Source organism: Staurois parvus, unplaced genomic scaffold, assembly GCF_062004578.1.
Source record: "Staurois parvus isolate SC_StPar_1 unplaced genomic scaffold, SC_StPar_1.0 ptg000795l, whole genome shotgun sequence".
NCBI lineage: Eukaryota > Metazoa > Chordata > Amphibia > Anura > Ranidae > Staurois > Staurois parvus.
The window spans coordinates 567,854-592,924 of NW_028318591.1; the positions used below are offsets into that span (position 1 = coordinate 567,854).

The 25,071-nt window shown below is 41.8% G+C and overlaps 1 protein-coding gene across 2 annotated transcripts in view; it reads left to right on the forward strand.

Moving 5' to 3' along the window:
* The first annotated feature begins 5,821 nt into the window (after positions 1 to 5,821).
* Positions 5,822 to 25,071, forward strand: part of TEX55 (testis expressed 55) — a 136,357-nt gene continuing 117,107 nt past the window's right edge. Inside the window, exon 1 of one of the 2 annotated variants that reach the window (XM_089654738.1) lies at positions 5,822 to 5,932. The gene's annotated coding sequence lies outside the window, so the exon portion shown is untranslated. The remainder of the gene's footprint in view (positions 5,933 to 25,071) is intronic. The other variant, XM_089654737.1, reaches the window with a different exon arrangement.

Below are 25,071 nucleotides of genomic sequence, written 5' to 3' on the forward strand. Positions count from 1 at the left end.
ACAGTGGTGTCCATAGAAAGCTGGTCCATAGAGGATATTGTACAGAGGATACTGGTGTCCATAGAAAGCTAATCCATAGAGATTGTACGGAGGACAGTGGTGTCCATAGAAAGCTAATCCATAGAGATTGTACGGAGGACAGTGGTGTCCATAGAAAGCTAATCCATAGAGGACATTGTACGGAGGACAGTGGTGTCCATAGAAAGCTGGTCCAGAGAGGATATTGTACAGAGGATACTGTTGTCCATAGAAAGCTAGTCCATAGAGGATATTGTACAGAGGACACTGGTGTCCATAGAAAGCTAGTCCATAGAGGATATTGTACAGAGGACACTGGTGTCCATAGAAAGCTAGTCCATAGAGGATATTGTACAGAGGACACTGGTGTCCATAGAAAGCTAGTCCAGAGAGGATATTGTACAGAGGACACTGGTGTCCATAGAAAGCTAGTCCGTAGAGGATATTGTACAGAGGACACTGGTGTCCATAGAAAGCTAGTCCATAGAGGATATTGTACAGAGGACACCGGTGTCCATAGAAAGCTAGTCCATAGAGGATATTGTACAGAGGACACTGGTGTCCATAGAAAGCTAGTCCAGAGAGGATACTGTAAAGAGGACACTGGTGTCCATAGAAAGCTAGTCCATAGAGGACATTGCACAGAGGACACTGGTGTCCATAGAAAGCTAATCCATAGAGGATATTGTACAGAGGATACTGGTGTCCATAGAAAGCTAGTCCATAGAGGATATTGTACAGAGGACACTGGTGTCCATAGAAAGCTAGTCCAGAGAGGATACTGTAAAGAGGACACTGGTGTCCATAGAAAGCTAGTCCATAGAGGACATTGCACAGAGGACACTGGTGTCTATAGAAAGCTAGTCCATAGAGGACATTGCACAGAGGACACTGGTGTCCATAGAAAGCTAGTCCATAGAGGACATTGCACAGAGGACACTGGTGTCCATAGAAAGCTAGTCCAGAGAGGATACTGTAAAGAGGACACTGGTGTCCATAGAAAGCTAGTCCATAGAGGATACTGTAAAGAGGACACTGGTGTCCATAGAAAGCTAGTCCATAGAGGACATTGCACAGAGGACACTGGTGTCTATAGAAAGCTAGTCCATAGAGGACATTGCACAGAGGACACTGGTGTCCATAGAAAGCTAGTCCATAGAGGATATTGCACATAGGATACTGGTCCAATTTCTAATCCTGGGTAGGTTTTTATATATATATTGTTTTTGTTTTTTCCTGTAGACATTGTGATTCCCATCATTCCTGAAGAAGCAGCTTATGCTGCGAAACATGTAGAAATATATCAACTGTGAAAAGGCTCCCCATGTGTTTCTGTTTCACATATCTCATGGCATCTGTTGATGCATCAAGTAATATGTTTTTGTTAAATCAGTTAGGAACATCCAACGCATCAGTATGGCTTCACAGTTTATATGGGAATCGATTATAAATATGACTGATTCTATGTGGTTTTAATATAAACATGTTCATTGTAATAATAAAAAAAAAGTATTGGCCTTTTATATAGAAAGTTTTGTTGTATGGTTTATTTATTAGCACCGAGAAAGTCCTATTCCCTCAAATAATATCGTTTTCTGACATTTATGTGAGGACGAGGTGCTCTTTATATATATGGTGATATTTGGCACTTGGTAAAATAATTTGCTGTACAGAGGTCTGTGTCTGTGAATAACCAACACTGACTAAGGGAACATGGATGAAGTAGGGAGGGTCTATCTAGGACTAAACTAACTAGTTCCAAACAGAAGGAGAGGGCAGAAGAATATACCAAAATCACATTAGTAAACAAGTTGTAGAGACCCAAAACCACCACTGGATGTCTGCACACTACAGACAAATGAGAACCTTGTGCTGTTCAATACAAGACATTACAAATACATGCACGTGGGGCAGAACAAAGGTGTAGGTACCCTTAGGAATGAATGCTGCCAGTCCCTGACAGTGTCTTCTTGAACCACAATGAGCAGTGAGGGGAGCAGGAGACTCATTACCCCTCTCCGCTCTCCAGATTTTTATTCTGGATATAGGCCTGTATAAATAAATGTATCAAACGTGTTTGTGACCCCTGTACTCTGTGCATTACACACCCCTGACCCCTGTACTCTGTACATTACACTCCCATGACCCTTGTACTCTGTACATTACACATCCCTGACCCCTGTACTCTGTACATTACACACCTCTGACCCCTGTACTCTGTACATTACACACCCTTGACCCCTGTACTCTGTACATTAGACACACCTCTGACCCCTGCACTCTGTACATTACACACCCCTGACCCCTGTACACTGTATATTACACACCCTTGACCCCTGTACTCTGTACATTACACACCTCTGACCCCTGCACACTGTACATTACACACCTCTGACCCCTGTACTCTGTACATTACACACCCTTGACCCCTGTACTCTGTACATTAGACACACCTCTGACCCCTGCACTCTGTACATTACACACCCCTGACCCCTGTACTCTGTATATTACACACCCTTGACCCCTGTACTCTGTACATTACACACCTCTGACCCCTGCACACTGTACATTACACACCTCTGACCCCTGCACTCTGTGCATTACAAACCTCTGACCCCTGCACTCTGTACATTACACACCCTTGACCCCTGTACTCTGTACATTACACACCTCTGACCCCTGCACTCTGTACATTACACACCCCTGACCCCTGTACTCTGTACATTACACACCTCTGACCCCTGCACTCTGTACATTACACACCTCTGACCCCTGCACTCTGTGCATTACACACCTCTGACCCCTGCTCTATTCCTCAAACTGACACCAATCGTGGGGTGCTATTCCTCCCACTGACACCATTCATGGGCGATATTCCTTCCACTGACACCAATCACCGGGCACTATTCGTCCTACTGACACCAACAATGGCAATGGGGCGCTATTTCTCCCACTGACACCAACCATGGGACACTGTTCCCCTCACTGACACCAACAACGGGGTACTATTCCTCCTACTGACACCAACAAAAGGGCACTATTGTTTCTACTGACACCGATGAAGGAGGCACTATTTCTCACACTGACACCAACCATGGGACACTGTTCCCCTCACTGACACCAACAATGGGGTACTATTCCTCCTACTGACACCAACAAAAGGGCACTATTGTTTCTACTGACACCGGTGAAGGGGCACTATTTCTCACACTGACACCAACAATGAGGTGCTATTCCTCCCCCTAATACCCCGTATTTGCAGTACCTGTTGGTTGTGCTGCAGACATGAAAGAAGCACATGAAGACACAGGAATGTTCTTGCAGGAAAAATTAAATTGGATTGGTTTATTCTTTCTTTGTGAAATATTTCCTAAATATAAGCGGGATTAGCAACCAGCTTTAGATACGGCCTTTCTCTGCAGCAAGGAAGGCCACACCTCCTAAAACAAGCCACACCCACATTGCTGGAAAGAAGGTAGAAGAGGGCTGACAGGCTACCAACACTGCTGGAACAAGTGAGCGCCAGAGATTCCAGCTACCTGAGGTGTCAGAGCCGGAGAATACCCACCTTCACTGTGAGGCTCTGGATTAGGCTTCTTATGACAGGTCCACTTCATATCAGAACCACATAAAACGAGTCATGTGACCCTCTCACATTTCTTTTCTCTCTGGCTATAATAATAAAAAAAATCATATTATGTATTTTATCAGCACCCAGAACTGTCCCTGAAATTAATAATAATAGTTGGGGTGGTCCCTGGGTATTGTAATATTAATGGCTGGGATTTTTTATGTAACAATTACATTATTATTAATTCCAGGGACAAACCCGACTATTAATATTATTATTATTACTATACTAATTCAAGGGACAAACAAAACTATTATTAATATTATTGTTATTATTATTATTGGTTAGCTTTGTCTCTGGAATTAATAATAATAATAACATAAATAATAGTAATAATAATAGTTGGGGTTTTCTCTGAAAATAATAAACAACAGCAACAATAATAATAATAATAATTTAAAAAAATGCTACTACTATTAATAATATTAATAGTTGGGTTTGTCTCTGGAATTATTATTATTATTAATAATAATCGTAATAATCATAATAATAATACTAATTGGGTTTGTCACTGGAATTAACAATTATAATAATAAAAATAGTTGGGTTTGTCTCCGAAAATAATATTATAAACAAAAACAACAATAATATAAATAATAATTATAAAAAATACTACTACTATTCCCACTAATAATACTATTAATAATAGTGATAGGTGGGTTTGTCCCTGGAATTAATAATAATAATAGTATTAATAATAATAGTAATAATAATAATGTAAATAATAATAATAGTTGGGATTTTCTCTGAAAATAATAATATTAACAAAAACAGCAACAACAATAATAATAATAAAAAATACTACTACTACTACTAATAGTTGGGTTTGTATCTGGAATTATTATTATTATTATTATTAATAATAATCATAATAATCATAATAATAATTGGGTTTGTCACTGGAATTAACAATTATAATAATAGTTGGGTTTGTCTCTGAAAATAATATTATAAACAAAAACAACAATAATATAAATAATAATTATAAAAAATACTACTACTATTACCACTAATAATAATATTAATAATAGTGATAGGTGGGTTTGTCCCTGGAATTAATAATAATAATAATAATAATAACGTAAATAATAATAATAGTTGGGATTTTCTCTGAAAATAATAATATTAACAACAACAAAAACAGCAACAACAATAATAATAATAAAAAATACTACTACTACTACTACTACTACTAATAGTTGGGTTTGTCCCTGGAATTAACAATAATAATAATATAAATAATAATAATAATAACAATAATAATACTAATTAAAAAAATACTACTACTACTACCACTAATAATAATAATGATAGTTGGGTTTGTCCCTGGAATTAATGTAATAATAATGCTATAAATAATAACAATAGTTGGGTTTGTCTCAGAAAATAATATTAATAATAAAAATGTTAGGTTTGTCCCTGGGCTTAATATAATAATAATATAAATAATAATAGTTGGGTTTGTCTCTGAAAATAATAATATTAATAGTAATATATTATATTATTATAATAATATTAATAATAGCAATAATAATTAAAAATTAGCTGGGTTTGTCCCTGGAAATAATATAATAGTAATAATATACATAATATAAATAATAATAATAATTGGAAATTAGCAGGGCCCTCCTATCCCTCTTGTATTGAACTGTAGTGTTGCTGTATTGTCTCCCTCCATAATGTAAAGTGCTGAGCAAACTGTTGGCGCTATATAAATCCTGTATAATAATAATAATATAAATCCTGTATAATAATAATAATAATAATAATAATAATAATTGGAAATAATAATAATAATAATAATAATTGGAAATAATAATAATAATAATAATATAAATCCTGTATAGTAATAATAATATATAAATCCTGTATAATAATAATAATATAAATCCTGTATAATAATAATAATAATAATAATTGGAAATAATAATAATAATAATAATTGGAAATAATAATAATAATAATAATGAATAGTTGTGTTTGTCCCTGGAATGAATGAATCTATAATAATAATAACACTGGTTGGGATGTCTCTGGTTACAGTGATAATAATGATGATATTAGTAATGTTGGGGGTTGGGCTCTCTCTCTCCCATCATCACACATGCTGGGCACACTCTGGGAGGGATCACGTGGGACAGAGACAGGTTGTTGCTATGGGGACCGAGCGTCATCACATGACCAGCTCCACGCTCCTGATCGATCTCCATGGTGACGGAAGCCGCGTCGGCAGTACGGCGGCCGGGGCAGGACAGAAGAGCGATCACCAGGGAGAAGTGACAGGTGAGCGGGGAGGGGACGGTGCGGGTCCGGCGGTGCTGGGACTTGTGGTTGTCACTCCGCACACATCTTCCGGTCTCTTCAATCGTTTACTAATCATCGCTATTTATATAATTATATAACTGAGTCACGTGTTTCCATAGAGGGCGCCCTGTGGTGGAGGTTGTTGCTAGGGGCAACGCCCAGGAGTACCCCATTTTCCCCAGAATCCTCTGCTTTATTATTATTATACAGGATTTATGGCACCAACAGTTTGCTCAGCGCTGTACAATATAACGGGAGACAATACAGCAACAATACAGTTCAATACAGGGATAGGAGGGCCCTGATCCTGGGAGCTTACAATCTAGGAGCTTGTATGTGAACGCTCATGGCGTGTACCAGATCCCATGACATGATTCCCATCACTTCCATGTGAAACTATTTCCAATCCACCCCCCATGGGACGACGGTGTCAAAGCAAAAAAATCCTATCGGACTGCTTCTTAGGCAGGGCGGACTGACAACTCATGGGGCCCCCACTGACCCCGGGCCCTCGGGCAGTGCCTGAGTATCCAAACGGTCGGTCCGCCCCTGGTTTCGAGCTTTTGTTTACTTTCTATTCAGTCGCAGATTTTTTTCTTTAGTAATGCAGGCCATAGACGGGTCAAAAATCGGCTGATTTTTGCAGCGTTAGTGGGTTTATTGGTTGGCTGTTTTTGTGGGTTTTGGCACTTTTTTTTATCGGTAAAGTTGGAAAACAATCGGCTGATTTTGCTGATCTGCCGATTTTCCTGGCAATGATGGGCAAATCGGCTGATCGTTTTACCGATCAAAAATGTGCGCATGAGCCGTGACCTGCAAGAAGAAAAAGAAGAAGAAGAAGAAAGAAAAAGAAGAAGAAGAAAGAAGATGAAAAAAAGAAAAAGAAGAAAAGAAGGAGAAGAAGAGAAGAAGAAGAAAAAGAAGAGGAAGTAAGAAGAAGAAAAAGAAGAAGAAGAAAAAAAGAAGCAGAAAAAGAAGAGGAAAAAGAAGATGAAGAAAAAGAAGTAGAAGAAAGAAGGAGAAAAAGATGAAGAAGAAGAAGAAGAGGCAGAAAAGGAAGAAAAGAATAATTCCCGTCCGCTATTATATTTTATATGAAAAGTATTGCGGTTGCAACAATGTATCCATTTGTATCCGAATAAAACCATCTGTATCTGAAATGGATACAAATAGATACATTGTTGCAACCGCAAAACTTTTTCATGTCAAATATAATAGCGGAGCTCTCTGCAGGGACAGAAGTAATTAAATGCCGGCCGTAGACGGGACGAAAATCGGACACTTTTTTTCACCGTTGGTGGTAACGTCGGCCTATTGAATGACCGATTTTTATTTTATTTTTTTAAACGTCTGGTTTTCGACCCATCTATGGCCTACGTAATTCAATTCTATTTTTTCTAGTAGATCAGACTTTTTTTTATGTAGATGACTTTTTTTTTAGTAGGCCAAACTTTTTACCAGTTTAAATGTTTTTTTAGAATAACTTTTTGCGTAAATTATGATGCGGTGCGGAAATCGCACAGAAACCGGTGTGAGCCCGGGTTCACACTGATGCGGTGCGGAATTCGTAGCGTTTTCTGTGCGAATGCCATACCGCATCACAATCACACCCCGTTCATGCAAACCGCGCCGGGTGTGTATGTTAAGTTAACACCCCTGAAATCGGTCCGCAAAACGCGGTGCGACAGGCAGAATCGGATCGCATAGGTGTGAATACCCATGTGATCCGATTCTAGTGCGGACCCAAAGAAGGGTGCTGCACCTTTTTGGTGCGATTAGAGCCATACAAAATGTACGACTCCAGTCGCACCGCACAGAATTCACATGTGATTTGCACAGGAATGCGTTGCGGTTCCTATGCGAATGACACGCGGTATGCCGTACCACACAAGTGTGAACCCGGGATCAACTTAAATAAGGGCATGTGCATTCCAGTGCATTTTTGATGCATTTAGGTGTTTTTTTTCTCTGGTGCATTTTTGATGCATTTAGGTGTTTTTTTCTCTGATGCATTTTTGATGCGTTTAGGTGTTTTTTTTCTCTGGTGCGTTTTTTGTTGCATTTACCGTATTTTCCGGCGTATAAGACGACTGGGCGTATAAGACGACCCCCCTACTTTTCCTGTTAAAATGTAGTGTTTGGGCTATACTCGCCGTATAAGACTACCCCTCTTCCAATGCACACCAGTGGGAGGAATAGTGCCCCATCATTAGTATCAGTGGGAGGAATAGTGCCCCATCATTGGTGTCAGTGGGAGGAATAGTGCCCCATCATTGGTGTCAGTGGGAGGAATAGTGCCCCATCATTGGTATCAGTGGGAGGAATAGTGCCCCATCATTAGTATCAGTGGGAGGAATAGTGTCCCATCATTGGTGTCAGTGGGAGGAATAGTGCCCAATCATTGGTGTCAGTGGGAGGAATAGCATCCCATCATTGGTGTCAGTGGGAGGAATAGCACCCCATCATTGGTGTCAGTGGGAGGAATAGTGTCCCATCATTGGTGTCAGTGGGAGGAATAGTGTCCCATCATTGGTGTCAGTGGGAGGAATAGCACCCCATCATTGGTGTCAGTGGGAGGAATAGTGTCCCATCATTGGTGTCAGTGGAATAGCACCCCATCATTGGTGTCAGTGGGAGGAATAGCACCCCATCATTGGTGTCAGTGGGAGGAATAGTGTCCCATCATTGGTGTCAGTGGGAGGAATAGCACCCCATCATTGGTGTCAGTGGGAGGAATAGCACCCCATCATTGGCGTCAGTGGGAGGAATCGTGCCCCATCATTGGTGTCAGTGTGAGGAATCGTGCCCCATCATTGGTGTCAGTGGGGGGTGGAATAGTGCCCCATCATTGGTGTCAGTGGGGGGTGGAATAGTGCCCCATCATTGGTGTCAGTGGGGGGGGGGATTAGTGTCCCATCGTTGGTGTCAGTGGGGGGGGGGGAGTGCCCCATCGTCGGTGTCAGTGGGAGGAATAATGCCCCATCATTGGTATCAGTGACACCAATGATGGGGCACTATTCCTCCCACTGACACTTGCTGACCCCTGTTGCAGTATGGTGCTGCTGCAGCAAGCATATATGGTTGCAGCAGCACCTGTGCACGGCACACTTACCTTCACTTGATTTTCGCGGAGCCGCTCGGCTCCGCCTCCTCCCCGGTGATTGGCCGCCTGTGTGCCTTTCCTGAGCTACAGTTCTGGCGGCCAATCACCGGTGAGGAGGCGGAGCCAAGCAGCCGCACGAACATCCAGTGGCCGAACTGAAGGAAGGAGCAGCTGCGCTTCCTGGACCGGATCGTCGTGGGACCGGAGCCAGGTAAGAAACAGAAGCCCCTGCCCACCCCTGTACTTAGTTTCACTTCCGTTGGAAGGGGGGGGCGGCGGCGGCACCGCACCGCCCCCCTAAAAAGTGTCAGCATGCCGTATACCGGCGTATAAGACGACCCCCGACTTTTGAGAAGATTTTCAAGGGTCAAAAAGTCGTCTTATACGCCGGAAAATACGGTAGGTGTTTTTTTTCTCTGGTGCTTTTTTTGATGCGTTTAGGTGTTTTTTTCTCTGGTGCGTTTTGTGATGCGTTTAGGTGTTTTTTTCTCTGGTGCATTTTTGATGCATTTAGGTGTTTTTTTCTCTGGTGTGTTTTTTGATGTGTTTGTGTTTTTTTTCTCTGGTGCGTTTTTTGATGTGTTTGTGTTTTTTTTCCCTGGTGCATTTTTGATGCGTTTAGGTGTTTTTTTCTCTGGTGCATTTTTTATGCGTTTAGGTGTTTTTTTCTCGTGCATTTTCGATGCGTTTAGGTTTTTTTTTTCTCCGGTGCGTTTTTGATACGTTTTACTGCGTTCCACTACAGTTCAGTGCAGAAAAAATGCAGCCTGTTCTACTTTTTTTTTCTGGAACTGGAACACACTCGAGCTGACCGCATTGGTGTGATCTACGCCATTGAAAACCATGTAACCTATCAATGCGTATTTGATGCAGGAAAAAAAAGAAACACACTGGACTACATGAGGTGTGAAGTGGCCCTCAAAGTCCATGGTAGGTCTGGAATACTCTGCGGCTGGATGGTGGATGGATCTTTTTGGATTCTGGGAAGAAATCAGACAACGCACACAAACCCTGGAGGAACATGGGCTCTGCGTGCTGATCCTATGTTTGTGTTCGTGCAGCGAGATTGGGGTGCATTATTTATTAATTTTCTATTTACATACTTCATTTACGTTTCTTACTCCTGTTTATTTTTGTTTTAACTTCATTGCTGTCAAAAAAAAAAAGTGGTGTCCTGGTATGTTTTTGGATTCTGGGAAGAAATTAGACAACACACCAATCCTGGAGGATCATGGGTGCTGTGTGGTGGACCTACAGTCAGGTCCATAAATATTGGGACATGGACACAATTCTAACATTTTTGGCTCTATACACCACCACAATGGATTTGAAATGAAACAAACAAGATGTGCTTTAACTGCAGACTGTCAGCTTTAATTTGAGGGTATTTACATCCAAATCAGGTGAACGGTGTAGGAATGACAACAGTTTGCATATGTGCCTCCCACTTGTTAAGGGACCAAAAGTAATGGGACAATTGGCTTCTCAGCTGTTCCATGGCCAGGTGTGTGTTATTCCCTCATTATCCCAATTACAATGAGCAGATAAAAGGTCCAGAGTTCATTTCAAGTGTGCTATTTGCATTTGGAATCTGTTGCTGTCAACTCTCAAGATGAGATCCAAAGAGCTGTCACTATCAGTGAAGCCATCATTAGGCTGAAAAAACAAAACAAACCCACCAGAGAGATAGCAAAAACATTAGGCGTGGCCAAAACAACTGTTTGGAACATTCTTAAAAAGAAGGAACGCACCGGTGAGCTCAGCAACACCAAAAGACCCGGAAGACCACGGAAAACAACTGTGGTGGATGACCGAAGAATTCTTTCCCTGGTGAAGAAAACACCCTTCACAACAGTTGGCCAGATCAAGAACACTCTCCAGGAGGTAGGTGTATGTGTGTCAGAGTCACCAATCAAGAGAAGACTTCACCAGAGTGAATACAGAGGGTTCACCACAAGATGTAAACCATTGGTGAGCCTCAAAAACAGGAAGGCCAGATTAGAGTTTGCCAAACGACATGTAAAAAAGCCTTCACAGTTCTGGAACAACATCCTATGGACAGATGAGACCGAGATCAACTTGTACCAGAGTGATGGGAAGAGAAGAGTATGGAGAAGGAACTGCTAATGATCCTAAGCATACCACCTCATCAGTGAAGCATGGTGGTGGTAGTGTCATGGCGTGGGCATGTAAGGCTGCCAATGGAACTGCTTCTCTTGTATTTATTGATGATGTGACTGCTGACAAAAGCAGCCGGATGAATTCTGAAGTGTTTCGGGAATATTATCTGCTCATATTCAGCCAAATGCTTCACAACTCATTGGACGCTTCACAGTGCAGATGGACAATGACCCAAAGCATACTGCAAAAGCAACCAAAGAGTTTATTAACCTCCTCGGCGGTCTGATTATTTCCGATTTTTTGTGCTGAAAGCGGTACATTTTTTTGCATGGAAATATGTAGTTTTTTTATTGTAGGCTGTAATTTTTAGGAATAACTCACTGAAATCTGTCCGAACAAGAGTCTAGTAAACATCCCGGGTAGGATAAAATTTGAAACACAAAATCATAAATTATAATTTAATAAATAATCATAAAAAATAATAATATAATAATAATAAATGTAATTCAATAATATAATCAAACCAAAAACACTGAAATTTTAAATACAGAGGCAAATTAGCACATCGCTGAGCAAAGTCGCAGAATCGTTTTCAGTGTCTGATGAGGAATTTCCCCCACGAATCATTATCACTCAATTCTGCAAGTGGTTCTGATTTACTATCGCTGTTCTCTAGCCGGTCTAAAACCGCTTTTGACGTAAAGGGACGCTTTTTGGACGCCATGGACTTTTCTCAGTTTCCAGGCAGAAAGAACAGTAAAAATGCAGGCAGGGCGCCGGACAAAGCACTCGGGACAAAATGTATGTGAAATGCATTGAAACAGCAATGTTTTACTATGTAATAGTCATTTTAAAAAAAATGACATTTTTAAAAAATTTTAAATTTGCCGCCGGTTCCGTATGTCCCGACGTCACAGGGACCGGAACACGGAAGCCGGATGCCGGCATCGGCCGGAGGAGATGGCTGGAGACGCTGCAGGGGACACATCGTGGGAGCGAAGGACAAGGTAAGTGCTGCAGGGACTCCCTGAGCAACGCCGCATGGTAAGCCTGAGTGTAGCTCGGGGTTACCGCTCTTGGTACTCAAATTTTACCCCGAGAAAAAATTTTTTACACTCGGGAAAACCGCTAAGGAGGTTAAGGGAAAGAAGTGGAATGTTATGCAATGGCCAAGTCAATCACCTGACCTGAATCCGATTGAGCATGCATTTCACTTGCTGAAGACAAAACTGAAGGGAAAATGCCCCAAGAACAAGCAGGAACTGAAGACAGTTGCAGTAGAGGCCTGGCAGAGCATCACCAGGGATGAAACCCAGCGTCTGGTGATGTCTATGCGTTCCACACTTCAGGCTGTAATTGACTGCAAAGGATTTGCAACCAAGTATTAAAAAGTGAAAGTTTGATTTATGATTATTATTCTGTCCCATTACTTTTGGCCCCTTAACAAGTGGGAGGCACATATGCAAACTGTTGTCATTCCTACACCGTTCACCTGTGAAGGGTGTTTTCTTCACCAGGGAAAGAATTCTTCGCTCATCCACCACAGTTGTTTTCCGTGGTCTTCCGGATCTTTTGGTGTTGCTGAGCTCACTGGTGCGTTCCTTCTTTTTAAGAATGTTCCAAACTGTTCTTTTGGCCACGCCTAATGTTTTTGTTATCTCTCTGATGGGTTTGTTTTGTTTTTTCAGCCTAATGATGGCTTGCTTTACTGATAGTGACAGCTCTTTGGATCTCATCTTGAGAGTTGACAGCAACAGATTCCAAATGCAAATAGCACACTTGAAATGAACTCTGGACCTTTTATCTGCTCATTGTAATTGGGATAATGAGGGAATAACACACACCTGGCCATGGAACAGCTGAGAACCAAATTGTCCCATTACTTTTGGTCCCTTAACAAGTGGGAGGCACATATGCAAACTGTTGTCATTCCTACACCGTTCACCTGATTTGGATGTAAATACCCTCAAATTAAAGCTGACAGTCTGCAGTTAAAGCACATCTTGTTCGTTTCATTTCATATCCATTGTGGTGGTGTATAGAGCCAAAAATGTTAGAATTGTGTCCATGTCCCAATATTTATGGACCTGACTGTATGTGTGTGTCTGCATTTGTGAAAATGTGCGGGGGTACTTTTATTTATGTATTTATTTTTACATATTTTATTTACGCTTAAAAAAAATAGTTTACCTTTTTTGCTATAAATAGTAAAAAAAAAAAAAAGGGTGGCATCCTGGTATGTTTTTGGATTGTAATTAGATATGAGAGAACGCACACAAACCCTGGAGGAACATGGGTTCTGCCTGCCGAACCTATGTGCGTGTTTGCGTTTGGGTGTATGTGTATGTGCGTGGAGATGGGTTTTTTTTTTAATTTACTTATTTTATTTATTTTTTATTTAAAAATGATTTTTTTGTTTACCTTTATTGCTGTAAAAAAAAAAAAAGTTTGGTTTTTTTTTTTGGATTCTGGGAAGAAATTAGAGAACGCAAATAAACCCTGGAGGAACATGGGTTCTGCGTGTGAGACCTATGTGCGTGTTTGTATTTGCGTATCATTTTTTTTAAATATACATATTTTATTTAATTTTTCTGTACTTTTTTTTTTTTTACCTTTATTGCTATAAAAAAATGTTTGGCATCCTAGCATCTTTTTAGATTCTGGGAAGAAATTAGACAACGTACACAAATCCTGGAGGTTCTGTATGCCGGACCTATGTGTGTGTTTGCATTTGTGTAAATGTGCGGGGCGACAAGGGTGCTTTTTTTTTTTTTTTTTTTTTTTACACTTTAAAAAATGTTGTTTGTTTAACTTTATTTCTATCAATTAGAAAAAAAAAGTTTGGCGCCATGGTACGTTTTTGGATTGTGGGAAGATATGAGAGAACGCACACAAATCCTGGAGGAACATGGGTTCTGTGTGCCGGACCTATGTGCGTGTTTGCATTTGTGTGTATGTGTGGGGAGATGTTTTCATTTTTTTATTTATGTATTTAATTTTTTTTTTCACTTTAAAAATGCTTTTTTTGTTTACCTTTATTGCTGTAAAAAAAAAAGTTTGGTTTTTTTTTTGGATTCTGGGAAGAAATTAGAGAACGCACACAAATCCTGGAGGAACATGGGTTCTACGTGTGGGACCTATGTGCGTGTTTGTATTTGCGTATGTTTGCAGGGGGAGGAGGGTGCTTTATATAATTTTTTTTAAAAATATACATATTTTATTTAATTTTTCTGTACTTTTTTTTTACCTTTATTGCTATAAAAAAATGTTTGGCATCCTGGCATCTTTTTAGATTCTGGGAAGAAATTAGACAACGCACACAAATCCTGGAGGAACATGGGTTCTGTATGCCGGACCTATGTGTGTGTTTTAATTTGTGTAAATGTGGGGGGAGATGCTTTCATTTTTTTATTTATGTATTTTATTTTATTTTTTTCAGTTTAAAAATGCTTTTTTTGTTTACCTTTATAAAAAAAAAGAAATTAGACAACACACACAAATCCTGGAGGTTCTGTATGCCGGACCTATGTGTGTGCTTGCATTTGTGTAAATGTGCGGGGCGACAAGGGTGCTTTTTTTTTGTTTTGTTTTGTTTTTTTACACTTTAAAAAATATTTGTTTAACTTTATTTCTATAAATTAGAAAAAAAACTTTGGCGCCATGGTATGTTTTTGGATTGTGGGAAGATATGAGAGACCGCACACAAATCCTGGAGGTACATGGGTTCTGTGTGCCAGACCTATGTGTGTGTTTTCATTTGTGAAAATTTATGGGGGGATGGGGGTGCTTTCATCTTCTTTTTCCATTTTTTATTTAACTTTTTTTTTTTACACAAACCCTGAAGGAACATAGGTTCTTTGTGCTGGACCTACAGTTGCAAGAAAAAGTATGTGAACCCCTTGGGATTACGTGGAGTTTTGCATGAATTGGGCATAAAATGTGCTCTGAACGTCATCTAAGTCACAACAATAGAAGAACACAGTCTGCTGAACATAATACTACACAAACATTAGATGTTGCCATGGTTTAATTGCACATAACATGTAAACATTCACAGTGCAGGGAGGAAAAAGTATGTGAACCTTTGGACTTAATAACTGCTTGACCCTCCTTTGGCAGCAATAACCTCAACCAAACGTTTCCTGTAGTTGCAGATCAGACCTGCACAACGATCTGGAGTCATTTTGGACCACTCCTCTTCACAAAACTGTTTCAGTGTAGCAATATTCTTGGGATGTCTGGTGTGAATCGCTCTCTTAAGGTCATGCCACAGCATTTCATTGGGGTTGAGGTCAGGACTCTGACTGGGCCACTCCAGAAGGCGTATTCTGTGCTGTTGCAGCCATTGTTTTGTTGAATTACTTGTATGCTTTGGGTCATTATCCTGTTGCATCACCCCAATGTTTGTGTAGTATTATGTTCAGCAGACTGTGTTCTTCTATTGTTGTGACTTAGATGACGTTCAGAGCACATTTTATGCCCAATTCATGCAAAACTCCACGTAATCCCAAGGGGTTCACATACTTTTTCTTGCAACTGTATATGCATGTTTCAACTTGTGTATATGTGTAGAGAGATGGGTGCTTTATTTTTTTTTTTATTAATTTTTACTTTTTTTTAAATTTTTTTTTTACACTTTTTTAATTTTTCTAAAAATTGTAAAAATTTCTTGTTCTGGTATTTTTTTTTTGGATTATGGGAAAGAAATGAGAGAGCACACGCAAACCCTGGAGGAAGATGCAGATACCGTCCGCCTCCGCCCTGTATATTTCTCGAACTGAGAAAAAAAAAAAAATCCTTGCAGGATCGCACATGGAAGGCATATTGAGTAATGATCTGAGGGGAAATTCATGACCCAAATTATTAAGGGACCAGGTTGAAGATCTTTGCGATAAAATAATGATTTGGTCGTGGGAATAAATTACCCAAGGAGGAGAATAAGCATCCCCTCGTTATATACAGCCCTTTCAATAAAACGCACTGAGATGACGCATAAATCACAGGCGTTAATGCACTGATTGATTTTAATATGTATTGTGCAGTATTTATGGCGCTTGTGATATACAATCATCTAATGTGTCATATGGGATATTGATGGAGTCCCCCCCCTAAGATGGTCATTTTCACTTGAACGCGGATTATTGGCGTTTGGCGAATTTTATGCTAAATGTGCTGATTAGTAATTACTCCTTAAATCATCGAAGACGTTTCTGATCATTACGCTGCTTTTTTTTATTTAATTCTGTTTGATATTTATTACATATGAATTGACTTTTATGCGAATATGCTGAATTTCATTCCCATTTGTCAGCGTTGTCAGGTTCGGTGCTTCAGCATAGCGAAGGATAGCCGAGCTCCGTGCGGCCGCAGGCATGTGCTCAAAATTATCCCAGGATGTTGATGTAAGGGTCCTACACGTATGTGCGTCACTGCGACGCGTGGGGATATGTGCTTTGCTTAGGTATCTCCAACTACTTGCCTATCTGGGTTTTTTTGTTTTTTTTAGCACACGCCTGTGAAATGGCGACAAAAAATTTTCCATAGGTGATACATTAGAAGCCTTTACAGGTGAACATTTTATCATTAATCATTAATTAGCCCCCAGAAATTATTGCTCTCACTCCAATGTTTGCGGCCATACCTCACATGTGTGGTGCGATCACCGTTTAGATATGCGTGGCGGACCTACATGCATGTTTTCATTTGCCTGTATGTGCAAGGGGGCGGGGGTGCGTCTTTTTAAAAAAAAGTATTTATGTATTTTATTTTTATTATTTTTGTTTTTTCGTTGACCTTTATTGGTAACAAACAAGCCCCCCAGTGATAGCTTTGGGCGAGTGACAGGTACTCTTTACGGAGACATCAGCGGTCTATCAGACCCCGATGTCTCCCCTGCCCTCCAAAGCAAACAAATAAGTACCGATCATGCTTGGTTAGATAGACGTGTGCGATTAATTTCATTACGAAACTACAAAACTACATCACCGACCGGATATCTATCTACCACCCAAAACGTACTCTCCGCTGCTCACAAGACCTCCTACTCTCCAGTTCCCTGGTCTCCTCCTCCCATGCCCGTCTCCAGGACTTCTCCAGGGCTTCGCCGATGCTCTGGAACTCACTACCCCAATCCATCTGACTGTCACTTACCCTCCTCACCTATAGGCGCACCCTGAAAACCCATCTCTTCAGGGAAGCCTACCCCACCCTCACCTAACTGCTGATCTCCTCCGCTCTCCCCACCACTCCATCCCCCACAGCTATTTCCTCCTGCACCACTTTCCCCTCCCTCCTAGATTGTAAGCTCCAAGGAGCAGGGCCCTCGAACCCCTCGTGTATTGTATTGTATTGTTACTGTACTGTCTCATGTATTGTCTCCCATTATAATGTACAGCGCTGAGCAAACTGTTGGCGCTATATAAATACTGTGTAATAATAATAATTACGAATCAAAATTCGGACGCACCTTTCATTATTCGGAGATTCGGATACATCCAGATCTCCGAATAATAACAGTAACAAATTTCAATGAATCCAAAATAAATGATAGCAAAAACAAAAGAATTAATTTGTTTCATTCGGTTGTTTGAAGCATCCGAAATGACGAATGATCCGAATTGATTCGTTAATAGCTGGTTGTTAAGGAGCCGGCGGCCGCTGCATCCTTAACAACCACGACTCATCTGCAGTCAGCAGGGTTCCCCTGCTGACAGCAGAATGTAAACAGAACAAGTGCTGGCATGAATAAATTAAAAAGAAGAAAAAAAAATTGCGGGGGTCCTCCACCATCCATACCAGATCCTTCGGGTCTGGTATGGATTTTGAGGGGAACCCCACATCAAAATTGTAAAAAAAAAAAAAAAAAAGGTGTGGGGTCTCCCCCCCAAAATCTATCCAGACCCTTATCCGAGCATGCAGACGGCAGGCCAGGGAAGGGGGGATGAACAGGTTCTCCCCCCCCCCCTCCCAGAACAATACCAGACCACATGCCTTCAAGACAAAGGGGGTGCTTTGGGAGAGGGGGGCTCCCCCTAAAGCACCTTGTCTCCATGTTGATAAGGACAAGGGATTCTTCCCCACAGCCCTGACCTGGTGGTTGTGGGGGTGTGGGGAGTGACTTATTTAACAAGGAGGCCCCCAGATTCCTGGTCCCCCAATGTGAATGAGTAGAGGTACATAGTACCCCTACTCATTCACCAAAAATATGTCAGAAGTAAATAAAAACTCTTATCACAGTTTTTAACAAGTCCTTTATTGAATAAAAGTGTAAATCCATCGTCAATCATGATGAACACCGACCCGCACTAAAAACAAATAAATCCCGCCACCCGCCAAACCCAACTGGTTCTATCAAATGACACTAACTGAATGACAGCCGCTTCACCCTGTTGATAAGTGAACATGGGGGCGGGGTCACCTTGTATGGTTCAGGAGGGGTCGGGGGACGCTCACTTGTCGTCCTCTTTTCCTGGCCAGCTGGGCTGCATGATCAACAACGTACGTTGTCAGATGACTTCCAGATGCAAAGTAGGTTGAAGGCTGGTGCTGTGTTCTGATTTGCGAGGACTAGTGGCTTGCAGTGACAGAGGCAGAGTCTGTATCCAAGCAAGGGTCTGAGCAGGCAATCAGTAATGTAATTGTGATCCAGCCAAGAGGTCCGAACAGGCTGTGGTCATAGAGGATGTCAGTTATCCAGGCAAGAGGTCCGAACAGGCTGTGGTCAGTGAGGATGTCAGTTATCCAGGCAGGACGTCAGGGCAGGCTGTGATCACTACCATAGCTATTATCTAGGCAAAAGGTCAAGACAGGTTGCAATCAGTAGCTTATGCATTATCTAGTCAAGAGGTCAAGGCAGACTGCAAATAATAGCCTTTTATCTAAGCGAGAGGACAGGGCAGTCAGTGTGTAATCCATATCCAGGCAAGAGGTCAGGGTAGACTGCATTCAAGTAGAGTATCTGTTATCTAGGCAAGAGGTCAGGGTAGGCTGTGACTAGTGGCTTGAAAGTGGCAGAGGCCGAGTCTGTATCCAAACAAGGGTCTGAACAGGCAATCAGTAGTGTATTTGTGATCCAGGCAAGAGGTCCGAACAGGCTGTGGTAATAGAGGATGTCAGTTATCCAGGCAAGAGGTCAGGGCAGGCTGTGATCACTAGCATATCCATTATCTAGGCAAAAGGTCAGGACAGGCTGCAATCAGTAGCATATGCGATATCTAGTCAAGAGGTCAAGGCAGACTGAGAATTATTATTTTTATCCAAGCAAGAGGAAAGGGTAGACAGCAGTCAGAGTGTAATCCATGTCCAGGCAAGAGGTCAGGGTAGACTGCATTCAAGTAGAGTATCAGTTATCTAGGCAAGAGGTCAGGGTAGGCTGTGATCAGTAAAGTATATGTTATCTTGGCAAGAAGTTACGGCAGACTGTTATCAGAAGCGTATCCATTGTCTAGGCAAGAGGTCAGGACAGACTGCAGTTAGTAGCCGGCCTTTTATACAAGCAAGGTGGTAGTCAAAGAGTAATGTGCATCCAGGCAAGAGGTAAGAGTAGACATCACTCAGTAGAGTATCCTATATCTAGGCAAGAGGTCAGGGTAGGCTGTGATCAGTAGAGTATATGCTATTTAGGCAAGGGGGCGGGTAGCCTGCAATCAGTAGCATAACCATTATCTAGGCAAGAGTTCAGGGCAGGCTATGATTCGTAGCCTATTTTATATCTAAGAAAGAAGACAGGGCGGGTGGTGTTCAGAGAGCGATCTGTATTAAGGAAAGAGCTCAGGCCAGCCTGGGATGAGTACCTTATCCATTATCCATGCAACAAAGTAAGGGGGTGGTGGTCAGAGAAGAAACTGTATCCAGGTTAGAGGTCATGGCAGGCTGCAGTCAGAGAAGATGTCCATTATCCAGACAAGAGGTCAGAAATCAGGATCAAGGTTAGGCAAGGCTCATATAATTTCATGGCTTGCAGACTCCAGCTGTGGAGAGATCTCAGTGATGTGTTCATGATTTAGCACCTATTGGGGAGAAACACGTCAAAGTAGTAGAAGAGGGTTATGGAGACATGACTAAGATTCCACCACTGGTGAGTTCTCACATTTAGAGTCTTTGAGGTATAAGAGAGACCAGCAAATACTTTGGTTGGTCTGCAGCCACATAAAACAGAAGTTTGGGTGAAACTTGGCTTGGATCACATGTTGCCTGGGTAGGGTTATCTGTAGGACCACTGTTGTGTTTATGACTTAGTCCCTGTTGGGGAGAAACACATCAAAGTATTAGAAGAGGGTTATGAAGACATGACTGAGATCTTGCCACTGGTAATATCTCACCGATAAAAGAAACCACATTGTACCTGGGTAGGGTTATACGTAGAACCACCATTGTCTTTGTGACTAGGCCCTTAAGAGTGCTACAAGAAAGCAGCGTGTGATTTGGCTTGCCTGCAGTCACATAAAAATGAAGTTTGGGTGAAATTTATCTTGGATCACATGTTGCCTGGGTAGGGTTATCTGTAGGACCACTGTTGTGTTTACGACTTTGACCCTGTAGGGGAGAAACACATCAAAGTATTAGGAAAAGGTTATGAAGACATGACTAAGATCTCACCACTGGTAAGATCACACCCCTAGAGTCTCCAAGTGCTACAAGAAAGCAGCATCAGATTTGGCTAGCCTACAGTCACATAAAAATTAAGTTTGGGTGAAATTTATTTTGGATTACGTTGCCTGGGTAGGGTTATCTGTAGAACCACCATTGTCTTTATGAGTAAGTCCCTATTGGGGGAAACATCAAAGTATTAAAAAAGGTTATGAACATCTTGCCACTGGTAATATCTCACCACTAAAAGAAACCACATTGTACTTGGGTAGGGTTATATGTAGAACCACCATTGTCTTTATGACTACGCACTTATTGTGAAGGAACAAGTAAAGTATTAAGAGATGGTCATAAAGACATGACTATGATCTCACCACTGGTACGATACCATTACTAGAGTCTCTGAGTACTCAAAGAAACCACATTGTACCTGGGTAGGGTTATCTGTAGAACCACCATTGTCTTTGTGACTAAACCCTTATTGGGAAGGAACAAATCAAAGTATTAAGAGGTGGTCATAAAGACATGACTAAGATCTCACCACTGGTACGATAAAACTACTAGAGTCTCCAAGTACTAAAAGAAACCACATTGTACCAGGGTAGGGTTATCTGTAGAACCACCATTGTCTTTGTGACTACACTCTTATTGTGAAGGAACAAGTCAAAGTATTAAGAGATGGTCATAAAGACATGACTACGATCTCACCACTGGTACGATAGCATTACTAGAGTATCTGAGTACTAAAAGAAACCACATTGTACCTGGTTAGGGTTATCTGTAGAACCACCATTGTCTTTGTGACTACACCCTTTTTGTGAAGGAACAAGTCAAAGTATTAAGAGATGGTCATAAAGACATGACTACGATCTCACCACTGGTACGATAGCACTACTAGAGTCTCCAAGTACTAAAAGAAACCACATTGTACCAGGGTAGGGTTATCTGTAGAACCACCATTGTCTTTGTGACTAAACCCTTATTGGGAAGGAACAAATCAAAGTATTAAGAGATGGTCATAAAGACATGACTGAGATCTCACCACTGGTACGATAGCACTACTAGAGTCTCCAAGTACTAAAAGAAACCACATTGTACCAGGGTAGGGTTATCTGTAGAACCACCATTGTCTTTGTGACTAAGCTCCTATTAGGAAGGAACAAGTCAAAGTATTAAGAGATGGTCATAAAGACATGACTGAGATCTCACCACTGGTACGATAGCACTACTAGAGTCTTCAAGTACTAAAAGAAACCACATTGTACCAGGGTAGGGTTATCTGTAGAACCACCATTGTCTTTGTGACTAAGCGCCTATTAGGAAGGAACAAGTCAAAGTATTAAGAGATGGTCATAAAGACATGACTGAGATCTCACCACTGGTACGATAGCACTACTAGAGTCTCCAAGTACTAAAAGAACCCACATTGTACCTGGGTAGGTTTATACGTAGAGCCACCATTGTCTTCATGGCTAAGCCCCTATTGGGAAGAAACATGTCAAAGTAGTAGGAGAGGGACTGGCGATGAGCAATGGGCTGCAGTCTGGCTTTGTGAGTTTGCACAATCTGCAATAAAAGCTTGTTGGACATCAAGAATAAAAAAAATAGCGGACATGCATCCTCTTTGTAATTAAATGGGCAGTGCTGGGTTAAATCAATGGCTTCTAATTTTTCCCAGTTCCCACTTTCTTCCCCAAGACTTTAATGAATATGCGGCTGTATTCTACAATTATTTATTTATTCTGTCTTATGAAGAAACCATCAGCGGAATGTGTCATTTGTCTTCGTAATAGCTTCAGCAATTAGGCAGAGCTTGGAATTCTGATGGGGAGATCTCACCGCTGGAGTCTCCTGAAAGATTAAAGAAACCAGCATGTGATTTGGCTGGCCTGCAGCCCAATAAATCTGGATCATGTGTCTCCTTGGAATAGTGCCAGAACAAGGTCCTCCAGTGCCCAGGGCAATGATGCCAGTCAGCGCCCGCCCCCCCAAAAAACAAATGTATGAGCATTATGTGTCAGCAAAAATTCCTTCCGTCACCCCCAAAATATATGGAGAACTGATCTTTACACTTACCCCTTAAGCACAAGTTCCCTTTGAAAGCCCAAATTCTGCCCAAGCAAAAACTCCCACTTTTCCAATACAAATCCCTCCTCCCAACTCAAGTCCTTTCCCTCCCAACTCAAGTCCTATCTCTCCACAAATCCCATTCCTAGCACAAATCCTCTACCCCTCAAATTCTCCCTCTGAGCGTAAATCCTCCCCCACAACACAACCCCCCCCCAATCTCCTCTCCTAGCACTAATCCACCCCCCTTAAATTTCCTCTCCTAGTACAAATCCCCCAAATCATCCTCACTAGCACAAACTGCCTCCATCCCAAAATCCCCCCTCCTAACGGAAATCCACCTTCCTAGTACAATTTCCCCCCCCTCTGCACAACCCCCCCAAATCCCCATTGCGCCAGGGGCAACCGTCCCTCCTGCCCACCCCTTGTCCCTGCCGTGCCGTGGAAGGGCAATCCATAGAATCGGCGCTAACATTGAATAACCCAAGCATATAACAAGAAACCACCCCATGATGGAGCCTGTCGTAAAGTCCATGTCCAGGCATGTGACAAACCCAACTGTGAAGTGAAACAACAAGAAGCGCACCAACCTTGTGCATTACCTCAGTAACAAAAATTTATTAAATTAAGGAAAGGTACTCACAAACAGCGAATAAAAATAGGCATGTAAATCCACCAAGGGACTTCAAAGGTAAGAGGCCAGCGCGAATCCCATCATGGGTATAGGTACTCAGTCCAGCTGACGCGTTTCGAAGGTCATGCCTTCTTCCTCAGAGCTGACTGGACTGAGAGTGTAGAAGGCATGACCTTCGAAACGCGTCAGTGGACTGAGTACCTATACCCATGATGGGATTCGCGCTGGCCTCTTACCTTTGAAGTCCCTTGGTGGACTTACATACCTATTTTTATTCGCTGTTTGTGAGTACGTTTCCTTAATTTAATAAATTTTTGTTACTGAGGTAATGCACAAGGTTGGTGCGCTTCTTGTTGTTTCACTTCGCAGTTTGTTCGGGCTTCCCCAGCCTTGGTTTGGAGCTCCACGACCTTGGATATTCCGGTGGCTGCTTCTCTGGAGGTTTTAATTCCATCTACTCGCCACCGGCCTGGGTCCCGGAGCGCAGGAAAAATCTTTTTTGGTTTACAAACCCAACTGTAACAGGAGCTTTTGGAGGGGACTCCAGGCTAGCCCTTTGCTTACTGACTGTGGCCCTGGTATCTGAGGGGACTCTTTGGAGTAGTTTTTCTTTGGATTCAAGTCCATGTCTCTCCAAAACACACAGACTCTGAGAACTGGAGGACCAGGATACAGATTTGGGCCTCAGTGCCCAAACCAGCATTGACTGCTTCAACTCCCCAGCCCCAGTCTCAGAGACTCTAAGCAGATGTTAATATAATCAGCTCAAAACAACCTGATGCTGAGATCTCCTGTTTGTTATGTGTAATCTATTTATTAAGGTGTGATGTGTTTACTGTGTCCTTGTACCATTGTTAATTGAGTTACCTATTCTCTGTTGGCAAGTCCTCCTGGAGGCTCCTACATGATGGGATTAGTCTGGTGTCAACCTCACCTCATTATCTAATCAGCGTGGGATGTTTATCCCGTTGTGTAATATTTGTTTTTATTGTTCATGTGGGGACTGCCACTGTTGCTGAAGTTGTAACATACCTGGTGGTGGAGCCTGATGTGAAGAAAGGGCGTCCTCTTACCACTCCCGTTCAGGACCCCTGATAGGGTAGACAGGAAGTAACGAGCTGGGAGAGGCACGAGTGCCTGACGGGTCTGCGGTGAAAGAATGCTACTGGGTGTAGCAGAGGTTTTAGCAGAGGTTTAGGCCCTGCCGCTGTGATAGGACTGCTCCCACTGCATTTTCTGATGCATCAACCTCCACCACAAAGGGGAGTGTTGGATCTGGATGACTTAGGATGGGTGCTTCTTTAGGGAGTCGAAAGCTGTCTGTGCTTCGGTTGTCCAATGGAATCGGATGCCCTGCTTGGTTAACTGGTTAATAGGAGCTATGATGGCTGAGAAGCCTTTGATGAATCTCCTATAGAAATTTGCGAATCCAATGAAACGCTGTGTTCCTTTTTTGTCTGCTGGTGCAGGCCACTCCAAGATGGCAGAAACCTTCTGAGGATCCATCCTGAACCCCTCTGTGGAAATAATTAATCCAAGGAATTGGATGCTTTGGCGTTCAAATTCACACTTCTTGGGCTTGGTGTAAAGACCATGAAGTCTTAG